At 36.8% G+C, this 27690-nt stretch overlaps 1 protein-coding gene across 1 annotated transcript in view; it reads right to left on the bottom strand.

Moving 5' to 3' along the window:
* FUT9 (fucosyltransferase 9) overlaps positions 1-27690 on the bottom strand; it is a 236462-nt gene that overhangs the window by 5568 nt on the left and 203204 nt on the right. Inside the window, exon 3 of the transcript XR_012689673.1 lies at positions 1605-1699. The gene's annotated coding sequence lies outside the window, so the exon portion shown is untranslated. The remainder of the gene's footprint in view (positions 1-1604; positions 1700-27690) is intronic.

Genomic DNA, 27690 nt, shown 5'->3' with positions numbered 1-27690 from the left:
TTCCAACTAGGTACAATAAAAAAAAATTCTCTGGTGAAGGATGAAGGATACTTTAACCTTTCATGATATTTCATATAGTTCACTGAAACTGTTCTCCTGATGATTAATTGAATTATCATAACTCTAAGCAGCCTTGGACAATACACTAAACAGTGTAATTAGCTTGTCTCACTGACAGAAACAGTAAACATATACATATATATTCTTTGGCACAAATTGCGTTAAATGAGAGGCGCTAGGTAACATGTCATGGCTGATTTTTTTCCCTGACACTTGCAGTACCACCTGTGGATTCTCCTGTATGATTTACTGTGCAAAAGAACGTTAAACCTTGCAGACTGTTTGAAAAAGTTTCATGGACAGTAATACATAATCCTTAGTAGCCAGTCCTATTCAGTGAACACTGTATGCACGTTCATGCATATAAATTATTCATCTAATACAGGCCTATCCAACCTGTGACTCTCCAGATATTGTGAAACTACATGCTCCAGCATGCTTTGCCAGTAGATAGCCTTGGAGAGTCACAGTTTGGCCAGGCCTGATCTAATAGGTATAAGTAGGCATAATATGTTAATCATTTTAATAAAGAATAAATAAAAGGGGATTTATGAAGACCATTACTTTTCTCTAGCATGGAAGGCAATGATGCAAGGATGGACAGTATGGGGTCTATTGTCTACCTGCACATTCCAGTGGACAGGATGTGGACATTTATTAAACTAGTCTTAATGTGGCCCTATATACATTAGACCATACTGGATCTGGACCTCTACAGTTTGGACCTGACTGTATGTGAACTTGCATCTCAAAGTTAGTGAGATCCAAATGTATATTAGACTGTACTTCTTCTACATCAGCTAGAATGTATAGTGTACTTTCCATGGAGTTTAAAGTGGCATGAACTTTTTGTGATTTATTTGAACTAGGACACCTTTGCTCCCCGGGATTTTTTAATTTTATTATTGTGGGTTCTGTGTGACCTTTTGCTTTTCTCCTTACAGGTGTATGTTGCATGCCACCCTGGCAATCCACCAATAAATACAGAGGACAATAGAGTTATAAAGTTTACATTCATGAAATACTAGCACAAAAAATGACATTAAATAAATAAGGTTATCATACAAACAATTAAATTCTGCTGTAATAAGTTCAAACACATGTCACTTCAAGACAATCTTCACATCGAGGAGACTGGGGCACAATGTCTTTATTACTCTAGCAAACGATAAAAGATGTGATATACATAGACATAGAAAGAAAATGGAATTAAAAACATAATTAGATATGTTGGTCCTCAAACTTTCTTATCACAACAGCTGAATTATCCCTCCTGAATATGGCATTGTCATTTGTACCCACCATTAAACAAGATCCATTCAATTGGCAGGTAATATAATTTTACATCAAAATTGCCAATATTTGGACAAATATTTACTTGGTTACATAAATTTTAGTTTTACACACAGTCCATATACCATTATTTTTTTTGGGATGTACAAATTAGCACTTTGGCAAATTTAAGACATCTATCTACATGACAAAAACACACATTTGCATGCCAGACGTTTCTATCCATATCCTCTGAAAAGGGGAATACCTACTCAGAGTTGTTGCACGTCATCTGTATTTACTTCTGATAGTAAAATGGTCCGTTTAACCGTGGGTAATATGAACCGATTCCTTGATCGTTGATATCCTAAGAAGAAAGTGGAGGATGTCATTGCGCGGGTAAGCAATTTGAACAGAGAAACACTCCTACAATTAGTGAAAAGGGAAATTCTGGAGCATATCTAAATGTGCTTCTTTGCCATTAGCACCTCATTACGACTGATCCTAACTTATCTTCTACTATCAAAGCCCTATCATGCTTTGTATACAAAAGGAGACCAAACCTGAGGGATTTATTGGTTAAGACTGATTGCACACCTAATTTGAAATGTAAATTCCCCAACTGGCAGACCAATGCCCGGATATTTTTTCACTGCTCTGGTTGTGTTAACTGCAAGCATCTTGTAACCGGGAAAATGTTTTACTCATTCCAGTACTGGTAAACAATTTGATATTAGGTTCATATTGAGCAGCAAAAGTACATTTATCATCTATGTTCTTCAATGTCCATGTAGACTTTTATATGTTGGCAAGACGACACGGATACTCAAGGACATGGATACTCAAGGAACATTTAGCGAACATAAAGCGTCAATTAAGCAAGCACAGTCTCTTTCTACTAAGGACATAGGACTCCACAGTCTACCTGTAGTGGGATATTTTGCTGAGAAGAAACACACTATCTCTCAACTGAAATGTTTCCCTATTTATCATATTCTACCACTTCAACAAGGTGTAGATTGTGACAAATTGTTGCTTAAGTTGGAATTCAAATGGATCTTTAACCTTGGAACATTAGCTGTAAGTGGTCTTATGAAGATTACAAGATGTGGTGCTCCCTGTAAACCTGCATTAGTTTGTCTCTCATTATTCATTGTTCCTGTGCCTCATTATACACATTGCTTGATTTATATATACTTTCCTAATACTTCCTTAGGTTCTCTTTTATTATGTTCAGTTTATTTTGCATGATTTGCCTTTTGTCTGACTTATTTCATTGTCCACAGTTTATAGTGCTGCATATGAGGGGCACCTTAACTAGACTTTATACATGCCTTTGTTATATTTATTGTCTACTGATTAGGGGTCTTTACTTTGACATTTAGATACTATATTTTCATTAGCTCATTGTTATTATTTTTGGGTTTAAACATTTCCATTTCGGCTGTTCATCTCTTAATGCTGCACACTGTATACCAAGCACACACTATTCTAACTTCTTTGCAGCGGTATTTATTTTCTTTTATATTTACCATTTTTCGTCTTTGTTTAACGTTATTTCATATACTTGTCTACACCATAGTAGTCCTTAGCGCATATAGCAGTCCATTGTGTAGGTTTTCTTTTACCATTTATGACGTCATTATATGATACGAAGCCTGTGCTGTTACACACTTATTGAGGTGTCTCCAGCCATTTTAACTGCCACTAATTAATCCCACAATGTGTCTTTAGTGCCATTTGTTCTGTTTATTCTGCAACTTTACATTTATATTTGCTCCCCTGATTAAAGCCTGTCCTGGCTGAAGTGATCATTGGGAATATGATGTTACAACTTGATGTGGAATATGTTTACTTACCGAAATAAATTTACAAGCGTTGACAAGATGCTGGGACATCTGTAAGGATGTGGGTGAGTCTGTAGAGGTGTGAGTGAGTTTCTCTCCCTCACTCTCTCTCTCTCTGTACATATATATATATATATATATATATATATATATATATACACATATTTAAAGCTCAGTATGTCATTCTTATGTAATATACGTTCATAACATTGTCTAAGAATTTGCAAGGAGCAGAATATATATATATATATATATATATATATACATATATATATATATATATATATATATATATATATAAGTAAATGAGAGGAGGCGCACAATAGTGTAATATGGCAAGTCAATGGAGCCAGGTGAACCAAACCAGAAAAAGAACTAAACCACCAGAAATGAGTGAGAGCTTCCCACCAAGTGGGTATCGCCTATATCTGAGATGGATAAATAAAACTCATAGACTAGAGAGTCACACACGGCCAAATGGCATTCAGAAGGTAGAAAAACAGGTCACACCAATATAGATGTACTCGTACCGGAAGCCAATGGTTTAATGGCTTATCTGCAGGATGTCACGTAGGCTGTGAGGATGTATTCAATCTTCAGCCACCCTTGGCTATCCCATAGGTTACCTTGCAAGGATGCCAGGGAGAGACCAGATGCTGTTCAGTTATGGTTTGAAAGCTCCTTCCTCACTGCAAACAAACAGGGAATGCCATTTGGCCGTGTGTGACTCTCTAGTCTATGAGTTTTATTTATCCATCTCAGATATAGGCGATACCCACTTGGTGGGAAGCTCTCACTCATTTCTGGTGGTTTAGTTCTTTTTCTGGTTTGGTTCACCTGGCTCCATTGACTTGCCATATTACACTATTGTGCGCCTCCTCTCATTTACTTATAGATTTTTTCCTGCTACACCGCTTGCTACGGAGGATTGGCAGCCGCCCGCACGGGGGAAGTGTTACATAAGAAGGAACAATTACAAGATTTTGGACTATAATATTTACATACTGGTGTTAGTATCTTAGCGCCTTCTGTATCAAATCTGTGATATATATATATATATATAGATATATATATAGATATATCTATATCATCATTTATTTATATATCGCCACTAATTCCGCAATGCTGTACAGAGAACTTACATCAATTCCTGCCCCAATATAGCTTACAGTCTAAATTCTCTAACAGACAGACAGACAGACGAGGGTCAATTTGAGCATCCGGAGGAAAGCCACACAAACACGGTGTGTATATATATATATATATATATATATATATATATATATATATGTATATGTATCAGGGAGATCAGGGTACAGACACAAAGTTATAGTTCAACTAACCTCAACTAATTTATTTGAAGAGGAAAGATAAAATAAAATAACAAAATAAATCCTGACCTGTCTGACAATAACTAATAAGTGTGGATGGACCTAATGTCAAGCTCACAAACAAACAGCCGTTGGCAACTTTAGTTCTCTTACAAATAAATAGCAGTTTTCTTTCTCTATGGAGGTTTCCAGCCTCTTTTCCCAGGTAATGAGAGAGAGTGAATGAGCAAACTACACCTTTTTTAAACTACACCTTGCAGGTGCAACTATTAATAAGCCTGCTGTATGACTGTCAGGTCATTGGCCTAATGAATAGTGGTCTTTCCTATCACTTCATTTGCTCAAAAGAATCCTTAATCTGGCTCTTACTTGAGCTAAAAACTTTTGGAAAGCTGCCTTTCAACATTTTTCTCTGGAGTTCAAAATATATAGGTCAGAAACCTTTGACTTATATATAGTCCATCAATGATTTTGCCAGCATTTCTGTACCAATACATATAATAGCATACTTTCCAGCTTCTTATACTTCTGTTATACTTTACTGCTCTGTGTTATGTTTTTACTACTCAGTTGTCTTAGAATCCATTCAAGATTTTGCTGAATGTCAGAGTTGTTGTGTTTCTGTTACTGAGCAACCATACTCACCCTGCTTCTGAGCTGCTAAAGAGGAATCCACATAGCAGTGATTTTTCAGCTCTTGAAGAACATATCATTGCTCATTATCTAGCAGCTGAGCAGTCAACACTTTCTGTTCACATGATTTCTATGCTCACTACCCAGCAGCTGATTGTCCATAACCTACATAAATACACTCATTGCCATAATTGCCTTGCTGGTGTTTGGTTCACCTAGGCTAGTTCCTGTATATTTGTCCTATATAGATTGGTATATCATCTGTTTCTGCATTCACTGTGTTTGACCTTGGCTATGATTACTGGGCCGTGCTGTTGGATCACTATCTGCTCTTGAACTCTGTCTGTTTATTGACCTTGTGTATTTCTCCTGCTCTCTGATTTGGCTTGCCAGTTGACTATTATATTATGTGTCCTGTTTGTCTTGTTTTGTCTACGTGTTGCTCCATAGCTGCGAGTCTCCCTGCCTCTACCTCAGTCACGTTTGTTAACAACTATACATTACTGGGATCAAATCCAGGGGACATCCGAGTACTAGTCAACACTGTGGTTCTCGGAAAGGCAGATGCTAATGGTGAAAAACATCCTGTGCCATCGGTTCTGAAAAGGGGTTATCAGCGGCTGATTGTGGGATTCAAAACACCTTATACTTAATAAATGTGTCTATGCAACCATGTACCTTTAAATTCCAAAATTTCAATGTCGCTCTCTTTAGTGATGTCAAAGTTAAGTGCCGCCTTTCAGTATGTTTGCAATTTATACCAGTTAGCATTACTGTGTCTTCGGAAATGTTCTCTGTCTATGTTAATGTAAGTCTACTTTTAAACCATGTCTATTTTATTCTAATCAGAATTTTTTCGTCAATATCTTTGTTGTCATTCTTGAAACCATCAAAATAACGTACCTCACCCAGTGTGCTTGCTAGGATGTATGAATAGGCAAGTATGTTGCTTTGTATTGGGAAGGTTTAATAGAGTAAAATGACGAAATTGCGTGAAAAGGGAAAATGGGAGAATTAATGCACTGGAAGCAGATGGTAATAGAGATAGAAGAGAAAGTAGGTGAGTTCAGTAGGGTAAAGGTAGTAGGACATAATATGTTAAGAGTGAAAATTTCTGTCAAAGGTAAGTGCAAAATATAACTGAAATTTTAATACACAAATAATAATGATAAAGGATAATGAATGTAAAATAATGGTGAATAATAAAACTAAAATCAAGGCGAAATTATATACAAAGGTCAAATAAACTATGATATGAAAGAATTTCAAATATATCATGAAATGAGTAAATGCTAAATGTATAATGATAACTATTAACAAAATAAAAGATATGTAGAATAACAAGTGAAAATTAAAAAGTAAAATGCAAATGCTTTCACCAACAGTTTATGACTTTCTTAGTGGGCAAAAATGATTGACAGTGAATGAAAGCTCTATAGTTATATACTTGAGCTGTTTTAGCAAACAAATTTAGTGCTTGTATTGGCTGGGTAATTTGGGGCATAACCAGTGGCGGGCTGGCCCGGGCCGCTCGGTCAGGCCGCTATTAGGGCCTGCGGGTAGGCGGACCGGCCGCCCCCCCCCCGGCTGCAAAATACAATTCTTTCCCCCGTGGCCGCATCTGATGACATCAGATGCGCCCGCATCAGCGCACAGGCGGCCGCATCACATGACAGGGGATGCGGCCGCGTCATCAATGACGCGGCCGCATCCCTTTTCATGAGATGCGGCCGCCTGTGTGCCCCCCGCCCACGCCTCTCCCAGCCCGCGTCTGGGCATAACATTTGTGGTATGTTCTATCTAATACAAGTGTTGTAGTATTATTGAAAGGAAGATTCATTGCTGGTGTTTTTCAGGTGATGTAGTATGTCTACCTCACCAGACTTTGTAGAGATGTGTGCACATCTCTGCTAAGACTGGTAAGCTGTTGGATGGATTCATTGGAGTACAGATGTGCATGCATCCAGCCTGATTGCACACATATCTGCTGGCCAGGGGAAGCCTGGTATTGACATTGAAAGCACACAACTCTGGGTGTAATTTAAAACATAAAAAATCATATGTTGATACATTATTTAAATATTGTATTTAAATATTGTTTTCATTCTTATTTTTATTTCATTAATTTTTCTCATACTATACTCATTGTTGTTTTTAATGTTCTTAATCTCTTCCCTAATTTCCCTAATTCTATTTATATGCAAGTAACTTAAACTTTTCAAGTATTTGGCATATCTGGTTCATTTACATTCCAAAACCCTGTATTACTTTCACAATCTACATATTAGTCCTTCTTCAAACAATTATTGGTATCTGGTGCTTCCACAAATAAATAATAATATTCCCAAAATCCACTTACATATTTTGTGCTATATCAATATATTCAAATGTGTGAAACGTTCATACACAAGACCCTTTTGAAAAAAGTCAATCAGTGTCCTTTCACCTTGCTTGAAACAGATCTTTCTTAACTATTTCCAAAGAGTTTGACCTTGGAAAAATACACAATGTGGTAATAAAAAGCAATTTTCTGTGCTCCACCAAAGTGTTAAAATGTCATGCTTGTGATGTATATAACAATTATTTCATGCATTTAATGCTAATTGTGTGTTGTGTAACTACTGTGCTCTCATGCAGCAACCCCCAAAAAGAAAACAGTTGAAGCACTGGGAGGTGACTTACACTAAAATTTTCTCAGGTATTCTGTTGACGCAATATTCTTATATGAAAAAGTGGTAAAATTCATATAGTAAAGCATAATTTAAGATACAATATTATTCATCCTCTATTGCACTCATATTTTAATAATGCAGAAACAAGCTTTTTATCAAATAAACGCTACTCCATTTCAAAATACAGACAGCGTTTACCAATCAAATACACAGCATTTTGTACATATATACAAACACATAAACTGTACATTTAATGTAAAACAATTGATGAGTATTTCTAAAATTATAATCTAAAATACCTTCCTAACACTTCATATTATGCCATAAATACCCACATGAAATAATCTGTTATATTGTGAGGATTTTTATCTTTAATATCCACAAAAGATACCTATTTTCTTAAAATAATGCCTGTCCAAAAGACATACATAGATGTTCAAACATTTGTAAGAAAGAGGTCAGAAAATATTTAATGAAAAATACATTTCACGATAGTGTAATTAGTAGTAAAACTCTAAAAGACCTTTCAATTTTACAAAAGCAGAAAAACAAGCTATGAAAATACTTAAATTTAATAAAGAAATTTTAATCAATTTCAATGTGATTAATTTTATGTGACTATAAGTGCATTTTTATTGGATATTAAATTGTGTTTTATAGGTAATGCCCTAGACGTTTCTTTCTGAACTATAAATCAAACAGCGCTGTCAAATCAATTAGTGTCGTAAATGCTAAAAATACAAAAGTACAGATCAAACTAAATCTGTGGACACCTTGGCATTATGTATAAAAAAACTGTACTATTTATTATTATTTTAAGACACACACTACCTCACTGCTTAAATTATATGTCCGAATAGGTGCAAAATAATATATGTATATCCCATATTACATAAGTGAGCCACAATAAAAAAAATTGTGTTTGACAATCCTTCTCAATGTTGGAATAATGCTGTCACTTGGTTATGTCCCTTCAATATTGTGGCTTCTATGCTCCTCACAAATAGCAGGAGCTTCTTTCACAGTCAAATAAATAATACTGGGGACCCGTATGCAGTTCTGTGGTGCAACAATATAACCAACTGTGATCATTTTCATGAAATAGCTTTATTCTTATAGACCCAAATTCAATTTCAAGATCTAACACACAAGTGATTCAGTGATGAAACATTGTACCTAGCTATAATTATGAAATATGGAACTGACAGATATTGGCAAACATACTTGCAGTTTTCTTCTGTGTTGTTAGGTATCTCTGGATTCCATTTGGGGTCTGGCGCTAGTTCAATATTACAGTGGGTGTTAAAAGGAACCTTCAGTGCTCTCCTCCAAGAGCCGGTGTAAAGCATGATCTAATTAAATCACTTTTCATTCATTATTGGAACATCATTTATTCCACACTATCCAAATCCATACCCCCCTCCTTATAATCAGCAACAAAACTGCAGACACAGGCTCTGGTGCAACACTACTCCAGACACCACTTTACAGGACGTCATGGAGCTCCACATACGGCTCCATGACGTGATGAATGGATCGGTGTTGCTATTTCTAGGAGTACTAGGTGGAGGACACAGCGTTTTGTAGAGCATACATATACATCTGCATTAGTATATCTGCCATCTTATATTGATTAGTGCTGACCAATTACTTTTATCCTCCTTTTTTCTGTTAAAAGATGGTGCTATAACCCTTCTTAATTAATTTATCTGTCACGTCTTGGGCTTGGGCTTAGCCTTGATTAGTGATGTTATGTATACAGTTTCGTTTTATGCATCTGAACCTATTGAACTGTGTGTTGTTGCACCAAGAGTTTTTGTAGCTGCTCTTTAGAACAAAGTAATTGTTACCCATTACTTTGTAAAGTGTTTTGAATGGACTTGGAAGTTCTCAATGTACAATATAAGATCTAAAAAGTAGACACTTGTTTGATAGTGGATTGTTAAAGCTAAGTCTGCACTGGTTTATGTGTGAGATGAATTTATTGATTTCAGATTCTGTTCACTCCCAAATAAGTATATCCTATGTCTCCCCTATATGTCCAAAGTACTATGGAAGAAAAAAGAAAATAGAAAAAAAGACCATGTGCTAAATAGTATTATTATACCAATATAGGAGATACATATATCCCTTTCTGTTGCTGTCGAGATAGGGAATTCCAGCCCCTAAACTGAAAAAAATAATGGGAAAATAGAAAATCACTGGAAAAGTTATTATTGGGTCAAATAAAAATCTTTACACACTAATCCAATTTCTTATTACTGGACCAGCGGCATAAAGAACTAAATTACTGTTTTGTATACCGTATAGTGCTTTCTTTGAATGGAAAATACCTGGCAATTAGAACATTCCTGGGAGAGCTTATTTGACAATGTGTATCCAAAAAGTAACTCTGTGTTACTTAGGAGGCAACAGTTCTCATCAGCTCTGTATCTGAATGAGCCCCCAGTGTTAGTTATAATAAGCCAATGAAAGAAGGTTAATAGAGAGGAAGCCAATTCTGACAGTTGGATCTCACCTTATCAGGCCATCACTTCTTGCAATCCCCTAATCCTTGTCTCCACTCCTCCAACACAGAAGTCACCAGTATCTAACAAACTGTTTTTATTTAACAGATAAATTAGAGGAGATTTATTCGGCTAAAATCCTGGGAGATCTCAAGGACACTGGAGCCAGAGGAAAGAAGATGTACCTGAGCCAGACTCTTACTTTCAACCACAAACAGTCCACCTATTCCCACGATTCAACCAAATTCATATATATAATTTTATTATTTTCTATTTTTAATCCACTTTGGAGTGTTCATATTAGGATTATAAGTGAATATGCTCTATTTTCTAGAGACTAAAATCAAATTTATTGGCTACCATAAGGAATATACAGTACCTTCGCAATAGATTCATGATTATCATATTCAATATATAATTAGATTTCCATAAACATCAATTGTGTATCAATAAAAGTTGGCTAATGAGTTATTGAGCTTGAACAGGTCCATATTTTCGATGCATGTCATAATCCAAATATTGTTGCTGTTAGTTAGACATAATTACTAGAGATGGGCGGGTCCGGTTCTCCGAGAACCGAACCCACCCGAACTTTGGGTATCCGAGTACCGAGCTGAGCAGCTCGGTACTCTCCCGCCCATTCCGAATCCAAATCGAGGCCGAACGTCATTGTGACGTCGTCGGATCTCGGGGCTCGGTTCTCGCGATACTTCAACTTTATAAATACACGCCTCCACAGCAATCCATCGCCATTTGACAGAGGGAGAGAGCAGGGTGTAGTCATAGGCTAATTAGAGCAGGGACAGAGAATACAATATTGTTCTTGCAATTGCTCTAACCAAAATCGCTAGTGCAGAGAGGAGGATAGAGGTTTATTATTTTTTCTTCATATTTGGCACTCCCCAGCGCTTTTGGGGTGTCCCCCATAATTGTGCATAAATATTTCTGGCTGTCAAAAGTCATATCTGTCAGCAGTATCTACTAAATAATTTTTAGCACTCCTCAGTGCTTTTGGGGTGTCCTCCCTAATTGTGCATTAATATTTCTGGCTGTCAAAAGTCATATCTGTCAGCAGTATCTACTAAATAATTTGTAGCACTCCTCAGTGCTTTTGGGGTGTCCTCCCTAATTGTGCATTAATATTTCTGGCTGTCAAAAGTCATATCTGTCAGCAGTATCTACTAAATAATTTTTAGCACTCCTCAGTGCTTTTGGGGTGTCCTCCCTAATTGTGCATTAATATTTCTGGCTGTCAAAAGTCATATCTGTCAGCAGTATCTACTAAATAATTTGTAGCACTCCTCAGTGCTTTTGGGGTGTCCTCCCTAATTGTGCATTAATATTTCTGGCTGTCAAAAGTCATTTCTGTCAGCAGTATCTACTAAATAATTTGTAGCACTCCTCAGTGCTTTTGGGGTGTCCTCCCTAATTGTGCATTAATATTTCTGGCTGTCAAAAGTCATTTCTGTCAGCAGTATCTACTAAATAATTTTTAGCACTCCTCAGTGCTTTTGGGGTGTCTTCCCTAATTGTGCATTAATATTTCTGGCTGTCAAAAGTCATATCTGTCAGCAGTATCTACTAAATAATTTGTAGCACTCCTCAGTGCTTTTGGGGTGTCCTCCCTAATTGTGCATTAATATTTCTGGCTGTCAAAAGTCATATCTGTCAGCAGTATCTACTAAATAATTTGTAGCACTCCTCAGTGCTTTTGGGGTGTCCTCCCTAATTGTGCATTAATATTTCTGGCTGTCAAAAGTCATATCTGTCAGCAGTATCTACTAAATAATTTGTAGCACACCTCAGTGCTTTTGGGGTGTCCTCCCTAATTGTGCATTAATATTTCTGGCTGTCAAAAGTCATTTCTGTCAGCAGTATCTACTAAATAATTTGTAGCACTCCTCAGTGCTTTTGGGGTGTCCTCCCTTATTGTGCATTAATATTTCTGGCTGTCAGAAGTCATTTCTGTCAGCAGTATCTACTAAATAATTTTTAGCACTCCTCAGTGCTTTTGGGGTGTCCTCCCTAATTGTGCATTAATATTTCTGGCTGTCAAAAGTCATATCTGTCAGCAGTATCTACTAAATAATTTGTAGCACTCCTCAGTGCTTTTGGGGTGTCCTCCCTAATTGTGCATTAATATTTCTGGCTGTCAAAAGTCATTTCTGTCAGCAGTATCTACTAAATAATTTGTAGCACTCCTCAGTGCTTTTTGGGTGTCCTCCCTAATTGTGCATTAATATTTCTGGCTGTCAAAAGTCATTTCTGTCAGCAGTATCTACTAAATAATTTTTAGCACTCCTCAGTGCTTTTGGGGTGTCCTCCCTAATTGTGCATTAATATTTCTGGCTGTCAAAAGTCATATCTGTCAGCAGTATCTACTAAATAATTTGTAGCACTCCTCAGTGCTTTTGGGGTGTCCTCTCTAATTGTGCATTAATATTTCTGGCTGTCAAAAGTCATTTCTGTCAGCAGTATCTACTAAATAATTTTTAGCACTCCCCAGTGGTTTGCGCTCAGAATGGATTCAAAGCAGTCCACATATGATCTGAATGAGCAACCAGGTTCTGTCACCAGTCCTGATGTTAGTGTTCCCAGTACGTCATCTGGCCAAGGCGATGTCAAACAACAGAGTGTTTTCAAATTAGTGCAAAAAACAAAAACCAAAAAAAAATTTACTGTATTGAAGCGAAAAAGAAGTGTAACTGAGCAAAAGTTAAGTGACGATAAAAAAAAAATTGCAAGCATGCCATTCTACACACGCAGTGGCAAAGAGAGAATGAGGCCTTCACCTTTGGCTATTAGTGGCAGATCCCAAAAAGTTACCCAGCCTACAATTGGTGCACAACTACTGTTACGCGTCAAAGCCGAGCTGCAAGATAACAGTGAGGCATTACAGGAGAATATTTGCTCTGATTCACAAATGACAACAATCCCTGTGGAGAGTCCATGCAACAGTGGGATGTCTAATCGTGACCATTCTGTTAGTCTACCCATAAAGAAGGGCCCTTTCAGCAGTTCTGCTGATGTGTGCCTGAACAGCCCGAGTGTAGCCGGTGATACACCAAGTGAGGATGACACTTTGTCTTTAGAAGAGGATGTGGGGGAGATTTGGGTATCCGACGATGAGGATGCGGTTGATTGTGTAAGTCCTGCAGCAGTGTGGCACCAGTGGGAGCAGTTCTGGCATGTGAGGTTCTGGCACCAATATGCACTTTCCAAACACAAGCAGGGATGACGCAGGGGGCAGACCACAACAGTTTGACATCTGGGCTGGTTTGAAGGATTTGTCAAAAAAATGTGTGACCTTCACCATAATTCCAACCAATCCTACTATTAACATGCAAAGGATGGTGGAGGGCCTATCAGGGATTAAACTGTATTTTTCATGATTTTCACTAATAATGTTTGGGTGTAATATACACCCAAAGACGAGTGCTCAATTGCTAAGAGTCATTGATGGAGAGGAAGACAAGCAGGCTTGTCTGTAGAATTTGCAGGCAAATTGTGCTGCGTTATATAGGTAATACCCAAAGAGAAGAGCTCCATTGCTCCATTGCTAATTGTAATTGCTGAAATAGAAATAATAGGGCTGACAGTCTTGGTCTAAATCTGCAGTTACATTTTATTGTACCATAGCTCACTGCGAAACTGGAGAGGTGGCAGGGTTTAGTGATAATCTTCCTCCAACAATACTAATTCATCCCAATATCCCAATATCATAGAAGTCTGTGTAGTATGATGTAATTGCTGATAATGGCCTTCCAAAGGGAATGACTAGTTGATTTTAGGGCAGAGCTGTCACGGTTTTTGGGCAATTCTTTTACAGCACAGCAAATATCAAAATGTTTAGCGGACTCATCTGCATCACCACTGGGTGTCTTGGGAAAGCAATTTCTTTTACTACAAGCAGTTGCCAGAGAAACTGAAGGAGAAGACGTCCCAACAAGATGTTGATAAGTCTGGGATCCTTGCAAAGAAAATTAAGTATTTCATCTACAATTAAAATATAGTTAGCACATTTACTTTGTTTTATTGCACACTATAATTTTATGTAGCACCTTTTCAAAATCTATTATTAAGGCAATCACTTGACTCAAGCTAACCGTGTCTGCACTTTCTTCACAGGTAACTACTTCGCTGGACTAAAGTATATTCCCCTCAAATGCTAGTCTTCTTGCAGCTGCTGTATTCTCCTACATGCTGTTGCAGAAACCACAAATTGACCCTAAATGTTTATGGACACAAACAGCATCTCCTGCATGTCATTTTTCAAAAGTTCTGTAACACCAAGTTGATAGTGTGTGCAAAACAGGAAATGTGATGGAATTCAGCCCCGCTGTAATGCTGGACCAATATTGGGGTCGTAATCAGAAATGACATATCCTCAGGAGACTCCAAGCAGGATTAGCCATCTTTCAATGACATCCCTTAGTTTTTGGAACAGTTTGTCAGCTGTATGCCTCTTAGTGAAGCTGCTGATACACAGAGTAGCCTACTTCTCAAAAATGTGATGTACCTGGGTACATGCTGCCGCTGTCCATGCTGGGGAAGGCGAATGACCAACCCAGTGAGCTTTCACAGTCATATAATCTTTTGTTTGCCCAGTTACGCTTGTACACATATCTGTGGTTAAGTGTACAGTGGGTAGAATACCATTTTGTCACCCAATAATGACATTTTTAGGAACTTTCCTGTACAGGAGAGAATTAGCTTTTCTAGTAAAATGGTATAGTGATGACATTTGCTAACAGGGACATAACACCTCAATTAAATGTCTTAAACCAACTGTATTAATAGTGGACATTGGACGCAGATCTAACACTAGCATAGTACCCAGGGCGTCTGTGATCCGCTTTGCGACTGGGTGACAGGTTTCATTCTTGCTTCCTCTTGCAGAGGATTGTTTAACTGCCAATTGTTGGGGGGGAAGACTGCAGGTGCTGGGATGTAGATGAGAGAAGGGAGGTAGATTATGCTGGAATGCTTGTTGTTATTTTTTTTTAACCGAAGTTTCTGATTTTCCCAACAGTTTTCCAATAACTCGCTGAAAAATGACGAAACATGGATGAGGATCCCAGATGGTTAAGGTCCCTACCTCTACTGAGTGTGGCTTTAAAAATGCTACAAATGGATAGACAACTCTTGCCAGGATTCGTGTAAAAATAATTCCACACTTAAGAGGTGGATTTTTGGTCTTATGCCCAGGCATGACAATGGCCTTTTTGTTATCACTGGCAAGAACTGAAACAATTTTTCTTTTCAAGTGTATGAAAATCATATTGTGAAAAAAGAGGTGTTCAAAATTGAATAAAAAATGACTGGAAATTAGTGTTACTGAGGTTAATAATAATGTAGCTACAAAATAATACCTAAATTATGTTATTTTAGCACCAATAAATGTAATTTTTATAACAAATTGCAAAACAAAACCAAAACCAAAACCAAAACACGCAATGGCGGTTTTGCAAAACCAAAACCAAAACCAAAACACGACGGTAATCCAGATCCAAAACCGAATCCAAAACCAAAACACGGGGGTCAGTGACCATCTCTAATAATTACTTCCTTTTCTATCAGCAGAAATATATGAATCCGATTGAGATATTGGATAGATGAACTAAGATGTGGTCTATTAACATGAATCCATGAAGGTCTGGTGTAATTAAAAATCAGACACATTTGCATGTTTTCATTGCATGCCATATAATTTATATTAGGGGGGGTGTTGTGATTAAAAATCTGGCCTATAAAGATTTAAGGATTTGTTTAAATTTAATTTGTTTGGGCAGAGATTAAGATACAAGTTTCTAGTACTAAGTGGAATGGACTGTGATTATCTCTTGTTGCCATCCAGACAGCTGAGTCTGTGAATTAAATAAGGAAAGGTGGCCAACGAAGACCTCAGCGCCACAACATGAAACAGGGGAAAGATAGTGCAATGAGTACTGTGAGTGTAATAGAGATATATATACTAATGCAATTAAGCTGATTTATTCATTGGTTGATTATAACTAACACAGGGGACTCATACACTTAGCTCCTTATTGCCAAATAAATAAGGGTATATTAAAAACATATACAAGTGTATTTGTGCAGTGATTATGCACACAGGATTTAAAAGTTGCAGTATAATACTGCTGTGCCCTATCAATTGTATCTAAATCATAACAATGGTTGCTTGTATGTTTTACTATTTAAGATGATTTAGATAATAAATATGTTAATCTATTTGGTGATTAAAGTGATATCAGGCTGACATCATCACCTCAGGTGTTTACACTAATTATGAAGCGATACCATTATAAAGAGGTGGTTATAGTGTGGTTAGCTATCTTCGATAAAGTCATATTTTTATTGACAAAACGCGTCAATTAACTTTATATTATGTACCCGGGGCAGTTCCAATGAGCAGGCATTTGCTAATCTTTATTTGCATACATAAAAACTACTGCATATGCAAATAAAGGGACTGTGTTATAATACACAAGAGCTGTGCTCATTCAGCGTGTGGAAGACTCTCATTGTTAACTATATTTGGCTGTGTGGATAATATGAATGGGAGCCTTTCCCTAACAGCTACCACGTCTAATCGGGTGAGATTACTCCAAATTGCTCTCAGGTTTAAAAATGACTTGTCATTTAGGCGTCTGATTGAGTCCCACATGAAGTCAGCATTACAATAGGAATCACGATTATCCATACATATTTTATCCAAAAGGTGAACTGGCCATTCACTTTGGAGTATATACCCACACTAAATATAAGAGATTTATAAGAGACTTGACACTACACAGTTGTATTATACTGTATGTCTACAGTACTGATTTTTTTTATACTATTTAATACAAGATCTGCCTGCTTTATTGGGAGTCCTGCAACGTTGAGATAATCATAACATGCACAATGTTGTGATTATAATCATCTGAAAAAACATATTTTTGATATCTGTTATTTATCAGCTCAAGTCTGCTAGGCTGCTACCAATGAGCCACTGTTGACACTTTCAAACTATATGGTCATGCATTACTAGCAAAGCCTCCTGCCTATGTGGCAGATTCAATGCCCTATCTAGGAGACCATTCATTCAAGTATATATTTTTGTATAGTAGTGAGTCATACAATTGATAGTGCAAAACAATGATGTGCGTTTCGCTATATAGGCTTTTTCAAGGCAAGCCAAAGGGTAGCTCTAATTGGCTGTTTATAGTATTCCTGCCAAGCCCCGTTAGTGAGATCACAGCCTGACAGCCAATTGGGGTGCTCCATTTGTAGTTGTATTAGTATTCAAGGTTAGAATATCCCCCAGCCAATCAAAGCCCTTCCAATCATTCTTTGGTTTATTTGCAGATGGTATTTTATCAGTGGGGACTGAATTACAATACATTTATATGGATCATTGATGAGCAGTATTAGGGATGTATACTTAAGATGGACATGTGTAATAAATAAATGTATTAAAAAAAATATGAATTGTTAAGGTTTAACTTATTAGTGATATGTATTGTACTGGATTGTTGTAATGTCAATCAAATTCACTATATTTTATTAAAGAATACTGTAAGTGATGTTAACTGTTTTAAATAGAGTGAGTACTAATATTACCTATTAATTATAAATAAAGTGATTATCTACTAGTATCTGTAGGTGTACTGTGACTATTGATAATATCTTATTGTATTGTGTGTTACTCATATTGTGTATTGTGGTGATAATTGTCATTCTAATACAAATATGGAACCTAACTATAAATGGTGATTAGTAAAAACATAATGTGCTGTGATTAAACAAGCTAGAATAAAATTGTGTACATGATAAATTGATTAAATACTGGATAAATATTTGTGTGAGAGAAATTATTCCTTAAAAGTACCTTGATGTGAATTGTAACCCAATGGTGAAAAAAGTGTGATACCTATTTTTAATAATGATGGAAGGATCTCGTTAATAGGTAATAAAGTATTCCATAATGATTGTTGAAATAAATTAATCTACATCTACGATTTCTCATTTCATCATTATGATTAGGTTTGTTCTATAAGTGAATAATAATTTACAGTACCTTAATATCAGCCAACAAAGAAGTAATGAAATCCAAAATAATAATTTGTAATATTCTCCAATTAATGCCAACCATAATTAAGAACAACGAATAAATGAAGAGTGATGACGCTGAAACTCTTACGCAAAAACAAATAAAGGTCTGTAGAAAAACAGTTTTTAAAATGTATTTCTAGTTTTAACCAACTGTAGTAAGTGGTGATGCTTCGTTTGGTAACTTGTTTCCAGGCTTTGTAATTTGTTGGAAACAATATATCTCAAATGAACAAGAAACAGTGTGTCAGCAGAAAACAGAATGTCAGTAAATTGAAAAATTCATTGGAAATCAATCCAAAATCGATGTATCTTGTGACTGGTGAACACTCAGTGATACACCTACGTGCCAAAAACAACATGCAACCATAAGCATGCCAATTGAAATGTTACTTACACTATATAATGAAAACAATATTGCTCTGCATTATTCTTTTCAGTAGATATTTGAAAGAATTCTCAAAGTAAGAAAAACAATATGCAATAGTATAGTATTGTTTGATTAAAAGTTCATACAATAGATGGCAAATGTTGCATTCACATGTAGATAGAGGAGAAACTGCTTATCACATATTCAACACTCTTAACTCAGGTTTTTGATTTTCAGCAGCGTGCATACAATAAATAATAAAAAAACTCTTCTGGTATGATTTGCTTGAAAAATAAACATAATTAATAATACATCAAAACATCTTTAAAATATAAACTAAAAAATCCTCCAAGCAAGCAATATTTGGACTCCTAACAGACAAATTGTAAAAAACAGCATGTAAATTTAATCTCTAGAGTTGAAAGACACCCGGGTTGAAAAGACCACATAGGAGAAAATCCAGAGAGATAGAGATTGAGAGACAGAGAGAGTCCAGCTTCAAGGAGTGTGTGATTAACCAAAAATGTAACCTCAATCTGACTGTCATTAAGAGTGATTAAGATACTATAGGGATTCTGGTTTAATTTGTACAGGAAGACTACAGGATGCCACATTACCATTCCAGATAAAAAGAACGTCATCTATAAAACAATTCCATGTCATCAAGTTCACCCTGAGCTTCTCAGCATTCCAAACCATGAGCTCCTCTTAGAGGCCCATGAAAAGGTTAGCATTGCTAGGGGCAAGCTTGGTCCCCATTGGTGTACCTCTCTGTTGAATCTCTGATCAGACCAAAATAAGTTGTTATTTAAAATTAATAATATTCCTTATTCATTAGAAATTCCTGTAATTTAATTGGTAGGGTGGGCTTTCCCAAAAAGTGTTTGACTGCATATGTTGGTGATCTATGATGGTGTAGAGTGAGCTGACGTCCACAATCACTAAAATATAATTATCCTTCCAGGTAATATTTTCCAATTTTTGTAACACATCTAAGGTGTCCTTTAAATAATATTTTAGGACAGATATTAAGGGTTGTGAATGATAGTCTATAATATGGGACAGCTTTGAAGTGATAGAATCTGTATCTGCAACTAACAGTCTTCCTGGAAGAGAGGTCAAGCTTTTTGGGTAAAAAATATATAATCGGTGGTGCCAGAGTTGAGATTCTTATGTAATCCCTCCTCTGTCCTCCAGGAAGACCAATAGTTGCAGGTACAGATTCTATCACTTTCAAAGCTCTCCCTTCCAAGTAATATTTTCCAATTTTTGTAACACATCTAAGGTGTCTTTTAAATAAGATTTTATGGGACAGCTTTGAAGTGACAGACTTCAAAAAGGAACTACAGGCATTGGCAATACTTGGATTACTGGAGGGATCTATGTTAATGGTGGATTTGCAACTAAAAACATAAGTAAAAATTACTCTGAAAAAGAAGTCCTCTGTCTCCCTAGACACATTAATCTGCCCCCAAGTCACAGTCTATACAGATTTAGGGGTATATTTACTAAACTACGGGTTTGAAAAAGTGGAAATGTTGCCTATAGCAACCAATCAGACTCCAGCTATCATTTTGCAGAATGTACTAAATAAATGATAGCTAGAATTTGATTGGTTGTTATAGGCAACATCTCCACTTTTTCAAACCCGCAGTTTAGTAAATATACCCCTTACTGTCAAAAGGTCTTGACAACCTATCTAAGACAGCAGAAACCTTCAAAATTAAGAAGACCTTCAGCAAAGATGAGCTAGCCATCTGGCAAAGGGGGCAATATTGTAAACTGGCCAAATTGTACCAAATATATGACAAAGTATATCATCAACTAGAACATAAAACAATTAACCTTTAACCCCAGAGCAAATTTTCTATAGGCGTATATGTAACTCATTAATAGATCCCTGAAAAGAAGGAATAATATCAAAAGTAGATTATGAATTCCTTCAGATGGAGAATCCTAGGATTCCTACATTATATGTAGTACCCAAGATACACAACACTTAAATGAATCTACCAGGAAGGCCAATAGTTTCTGGTATAGGTGACTTAATTGAAAATGCAAACAAATATGTTGACCAACATTTAAGTCATTTGGTTGTAAGCCTACCATCATATTCGAGGGAAACCCTAAACGTTTAATCCAAAATACAGGGGATAACGTTTGGAACAGATACGCTATTGGCAGCACATGATGTGGAGTCTCTCTACATCAGTTTAGATAATCAACAAAGAGTACAAGCAGTTCAATATTTCTTAGACATGGAAACAAATATGAATTTAACAATTTCACCATAACACTCTTGGAATTCATTCTAATGAAAAACTGTTCAGTGTACTACTATAAATTTGGTTTACAAACTAGAAGAACTGCCATGGGAACAACATGTGCTATTTGTTGCATTGACAACATTTTGATTGTGTGGGAAGGAGAAGAAAATTTGCTTCACGAATTTACAAATAAATTGAATTTAAATAATCTGAATATGAAGTTGACTTCAGAAATCAGCTCAGAAATGGTCAACTTCATGGACTTGAAGATAGAGAAGACTGCTGATGTTAATTCGAGTACCGATCTGTTTAAGAAAAATTATGCTACCAATAGTATATTGCATTACTCACGTTCACATTTTCCCTCAGTTCTAAAAGAGATTCCAAAAGGGAAATTATTGAGGACCAAATGGAGCTGTATCAATAAGAATACTTTCAAAAGAAAATCTGATGAATTAAAGAACAGACTTAAACATAGGGTCTATAGTAATTGGATCATACAACAAGCCTCATACACAGTTGTGAAGATACCGGGTTTATCTGGCCCAATGCTACCCACTTCATGCTGGCTGGCCACCCACGGGTGCCTTCCTATGCCAGGGAAGTCTACCCAGTACCTTCTAGGATTCGTATGGTCACTCAGGCAAAATGCAGTTATAAAAATACAACAGTATATTTATTGTCATACAAACAACACTAGAATATTATGTACACACAGTAAATAAATGCCAGGCAGATTTACCACATCATCTCTCCCTTACCCCACTAGCTTAAGGAATTATAGTCACCTGGCTGTCCAGACTTCACGACCCATGGATCTCTCTCAGCTGCATATATAGACTCTAGTTAGAGAACAACAACTCAAAACTAGCTCTTGCACCTTTATGAATGAAATTCCAGAATGAACACCCTTCCCCCCTAGAGTCGTTCCTTATATCTCATGTCTAATTTCCACAGTCTTTCCCCTCCCTGGGCAAACCCCTGGGTCTATTCTTCTTAACCATTGGCCAGTGCAGGACTAGGGGGTTTGGACAGGGCAGTGAAGATGAGCTGTCCTTTCACAGAAGCCCCCTGCTGGGATGCAGACAGAACGTCTGGACTAGTCCTAAGGAGAACAATTGATGCTAATTGGCTTCTCCTACTTCCAAGGTAGCAGTGAGCCCCTCCTAAAATTAACCCCTAACACTACTTTGTGATGTCACAGGGTCCCCAGCTGTTCCATGCTTCCTGTAGAGGAAGGAGGGGGGAGAAAGAATGTATTGTGGACACCACTTGATCTTTACCCATAACCCTCCTGGTTTCAATTTAAGGACAATGAATAGCAACCTTACTGCAAATCATCAATATACAATACACAATATACATATTTACACTGAGCTACAATGTCCCCTTAACCACATGTTATTGGACAATGCAGTTGTAGTTTGGTGAGCTGGGGAACAAAAGCATGGGCTATAAAAAGTACTATAATACACATTATGTGAGAAATGAGAAACCGAATGGTCACAGGGTTATCACACTCATTTCGTCACAACAGTTGATAAGAGAGACAGAGAGACAGAGAAGCTGTAATCTATCCCCAAAATAATCTGAAGGAAGAGGACACAAAAATTTGTATGGTTGGAACATTTTGTGCTGAATTGGAGGAAATAATCCAAATCCTACAAAAATCACTGGTGGGTACTTTTTTCAGATGAAGACCTGAGAGAAAAGTTGGATAACAAAATTTCAATCAGTTGGAGAATTTGAAAGAGTGTTTGGTATATAGCTACCTTCCCTACTCCAATAAAGATTGTAACAGACCTAAAGGATTTTTCAATTATGGCAATACAGAACAAAGAATACATGGACAGATATGCTAAGACATAGAAAATAAATGAGTTTCATAACTGAAACTCTCAAGGTGTGGTGTATTACCTTTTATGCCCATGCAATTTACAGTATGCTTCATATAACCTAACATCTCTCCTGGGGGTCGTAGATTCGGTAGGTCTTGCTTCCAAGACTCCCATGCATTGGGATGACTTTATTGGCCTTTGGATTAAGTGACAGTGATTACCGGAAGTTGTGCTCATAACAGGAAACACACGTGTGCTCCAGAAGGACGAGGTGGAACGCAGGCGAGGAGTGATGATATTTACCTTAGAGAAAGAACAGTCCGGAGCTCTGTAAGTGATAACGATAGTTAGATAAATGCAGGTGTCTCTGGAGAGAAAAAAATTGGATGGGAACCAAATTGGATATGTGGACTAGCAATAGTAAGCATTTTAGGAATATGGTACACTTTTATTGCTTTATGGAATCACACAAGATTTACTAGAGTGACATCCATCTCTGGATTATTCGGTTTTTACATGTTATTGGTATTAACTTATGCACTTTATATGATATTCAAATCGGTTTTTTTTATTTTGACTATATTGAATACATTTTCCTTCTATTTTTATGCTTGGAAGTATGGAATGACAACCTTCCCCTTTTTAATGAATTTTTTTGTGAAGTTTTTTATGAGGTTTTTAATCAATTTTTGTATGTAATAAATCTATGTGAAATATACAAGAGGTTGTGCAACTTTTATATATTATAGACATTACTACTATTGACAATAACAATATCTATATTTTAAGCATGTAAACAGAATGGATCTGGCGACATTTACCCTGTCACCATTTTGGATAAAAATTGACAGATCCACTGCCAGATATTCAAACTCAATGTTTCTAAGCAAGTTATTTTTAATAGTGGTTTATTGGTAGCAGCCTAGCAAACTTGTGCTGTTTAGCATTCATTGTACCTCACATTGTTTATTAAACATACACTCTCCTAGACAGGTTATTGAACTCAAACTAAAAGTGATACAATACATTGGGCCTCATCGTTAAAAATAGAGATCAATACAATGAAAAAATACTGATACAATTGATAGGGCAGAACAGTATTATACTGCAACTTTTAATCCACGTTTACACAATCAAAGAACAAATACATTTGTATATGTTCTTAATATTTTGCTATAATATATATCAGCCATTGGACCTATTTTGAATACAATACCAATAAAATTTTGATTATATTTTAACTACGTCTTACATCCCAGAGTGCCCCTGTAGATAAATATCCTTTTATTTTTGTGTGTTAAAATAGACTTAAACATATGTATGGGTGTACCGCCCTATAAATGATAATCTGGGATGATATATATTCTCAAAATTCCTGGGGATGTAAATTACATGGTGCACTTGGAATTCTCGTTGTTCTGTGGCATCTACAGGCTAGTGAATGGTCAGGAACCAAGAAAAAAGTAAGGCAGGCGGCAATCCAGATGATGGTCAGCTTCCAAACAAAAGGTCAGGACAGAATTCTATCCAGAGACAGGTCAATATTTATGTCAGAACTAAAAGCAGGCAATAATCAAGCAGTAAAACAGACCCACATGCAGCCAATCAAAATGCTTCTAGGAAGCCATGTCCCCACCGCCAACTTCATTGTAGTGTAATCATGTGATTGCACATGCCCTTTTGATTGGAGACATCATGATGGAGGATGGACAGCCGTCCATCACTGCTCCCTGCTGCAACAATGTAACACGGGAAAGGCACATGAGCCGATACACAGCTCATGCACATGTACATTGTGTATAGACCTAATTGGCCAGGTGTGAGGATATCTAAACATCTGGCCAACGCACAGTGCATCTGTGTGTGTGCGCATTGATATCAGCTTCCCTATTTCTACATTCATTAAAAGGAGCAGTTTTTAAGTTACATCAATTCAGAATTTTGGAGGTATTGTGTCTGGCATCACTTCTGGAAAAACCTGTTCCTTTTGAAATAAGTTGATTTCAGTAAACATATTTTACTGTTATATTACTGTAATATTTCATGGTTATAACATATCATTTTCCCTTTGTCCTTTCTGCATAATGTGGATATGCTTTTCATTAAAAATTATCTTTGGATGCGTTTGTGATTTGCATAATAAATGAGTCTTCAGTGAAGGCATGTCTTAATAAAATAGGGTATTCAATATTAGCATCTGAGATAAGATAAATATGTCTATGAGGAATGTTATTACATGGTTATAGGAACAGATGAGAAGATCAGGGGCCTCTTGAGTGGATGGATCAGTGTCATCAGGCACCCCTCACTGTCTAACCCATAGCTGCTGTCTGGGTTGTGCTGTAATAGTCATGCCATTGCTAACAGAGCTGAAAACATTAAAATATATACTTCATTATCATAAAAATGTTTAAATGTGAGTGGTATGTAAAATAATTTGACAATCAAACTATTGCCTCTAATAGATCTAAAAATAACCTGGAGCCACTATTGCATATCCAGCTAGTAAATATGTATGACTATGTATATATAACTAAAGTTATGTTTGACAAATCATACCTTGAAGATGATGTTTGAACAAGCAGAGTAACCTCTGAGGAAATTGACATTTTAATTCAGCTCTTCTGTATATGCATGAAGTTCATTTAATTATCTTGAATTATTTCAAAGTTTATGAGGGTTTTATGTCTGCTATATCCATATTTAATTATTCTAGTGACAATTGTATGTCAGGGCTCCTGACAGTCTGAATATCAGCAATCTGTATTAGATAATCCTTTTTTGTAATATATTTTCAGTATAAAAAAACAGTCTTCAGAGAACCAGTTTCTAGAAGAAAGTCATATTTGCAACCACTTAAAGCAAAGGCTTGTTCAGGATTGGCATATGACAAGTTAAATCAGTGAGCGCTCAGCCAATCATACCCCCACTTCTTACCCTACGGAGGAGTGGCAATAGTGTTCTCATCTTCTGCTCTACTTTGCTAAGCTGGGAATGTGACACTGCTCTGTTTTGTCACAGTGCAGAGCCTTGTTTCTGTGCTATAACTAACACTGATGAGCAGTAGTATTATATGTCATCCCCCTCAGGGGCGCACGAAAAAAAGCGCGAAAAAAACAAAACGATAGCATGCGCAGCAGCTCCGTTTCAGCAACACTGTACTATCCAGCAGCTGCAGCGCTGTCACAGAAGCATCCGCAGCGGTGCTGTTACAGCACCGCGGCTGCTGGATAGTACAGGGCACCTCTTTAGCGAAGGGGAGGGGTTTCTCTTAGACCCAGAAACCCCCCCTGCGTGCGCCACTGCCCCTTTGTACCAGGTCTGCAATTTGGAGACACAGTTACCATTTTTGTTACACTCATACTTTAAGAACTCAACCTCTTCAATTTAAAAAGTATGCTCCCCAATGCAGCATTATACTAGTAAAATCCTACAAATATTGAAGTTTGCATGTGGTAAGATCACACATATCTCCAAAAACAGATGTGATCTTTATGGATAGTGTATCTTTGGATTTGTGTACCTGAGTAAGCAATTGAATCACTAAAAAACGGCCTCTGTGAACTAAAAATATTAAAATAAGCTGGATGTTGGACAATATTTAAGGTGTTTCATATTTCATCTCAGGTGCATCAAGGTCGAGAATTTATCTACTGCTTTCAACAGCAGCCCAGTCTAGGTATCGCCACCTATTACATAAGAAATCTTCACCCCACAAATGGATTCATCAATGCATTCTGCATTCTTCAATGCAATACCTGAATTATCCTTGTCTCCTCCACTTCCTGTCAAACCACCTGTTGACCCTCTCTTCAGTTCTCATCTAATGCTGATGCACAAGTTGCTTATATTCCTCACCTTACCAAACCCCTGTTGCCCACTGCCACCTCCTAGAGCCCTCTCCATAGTCATTTTTATTTTTTTATGTTATGTTTTCAAGTCATTACTGACCTCTCTCTTCATCAGCTGTTCAGTGTTTCGCTGCTAGATCCTTTTGCTTTTCAATAATAAAGGTTTATGCAGACACTTAAATATCATAAGGGCAAAACTTGCAGTAACATGGAACACAGTACAGTATTTTATAATTTTTTACAGTCAAGATATTATCGGCTTACGTGTAGTTTAAATTATGGAAAAATAACGAGTTGCGGGTGTAAGATCTTGAATGTGAAAATAGTGACTGTTCTTGGAAAACAGGGACATTAAGCCCTAATTATAGGGCTAAGATCAAAATAAAATAACAAAGAAGATCATGGAACTGTGTAGCATCACAATTCTCAGAATTCATAAAAGAGAGAGATATCATTATTTACAACGCAATGAATTTAGGAGCGAGCTAGAAAAGTAAACAAAAGACTTGGTGGAGTTTTGATTTTATTTGTAAGGCAATTGAATTTTTAATTCCATTTGTGTATTTGTGATTTTTTCCTAGATAGTATTGTGGGACTGCAAGTTCCAGTGAGCCCTTATTTCCAGGGCATGTTTATGTTTGTATGTTTCAAGTGATGACATACCCAACCAGTAAATGGCTGTCCTGTCACTTTTGGGACTTGTAGTTCCACAGTAGTATTTCATCTAGTTTTCACTGTAAACTATTACCCTGGCACCTCCAGGCCCAAGGGGGACAAGGATGAGCCCCAGTGCTGTTCAGCACAGGGCTGGTTGTCCTTAGGAGAGGGGGGAGCAGCATAATTCTCATATGGATTTCAGCCCCATAATTAGCAGGCAGGGGCAGGTTTCATATTATGACAGAGGGACCCCAGGCTGCAGGTCTCCCTGTTATCGGATCCACCTAGTCA

Source organism: Mixophyes fleayi, chromosome 3 (genome assembly GCF_038048845.1).
Source record: "Mixophyes fleayi isolate aMixFle1 chromosome 3, aMixFle1.hap1, whole genome shotgun sequence".
Classification (NCBI taxonomy): domain Eukaryota; kingdom Metazoa; phylum Chordata; class Amphibia; order Anura; family Limnodynastidae; genus Mixophyes; species Mixophyes fleayi.
Note: the sequence above shows the minus strand (reverse complement) of the source record. Positions and strands in the feature narration are given on the sequence as shown.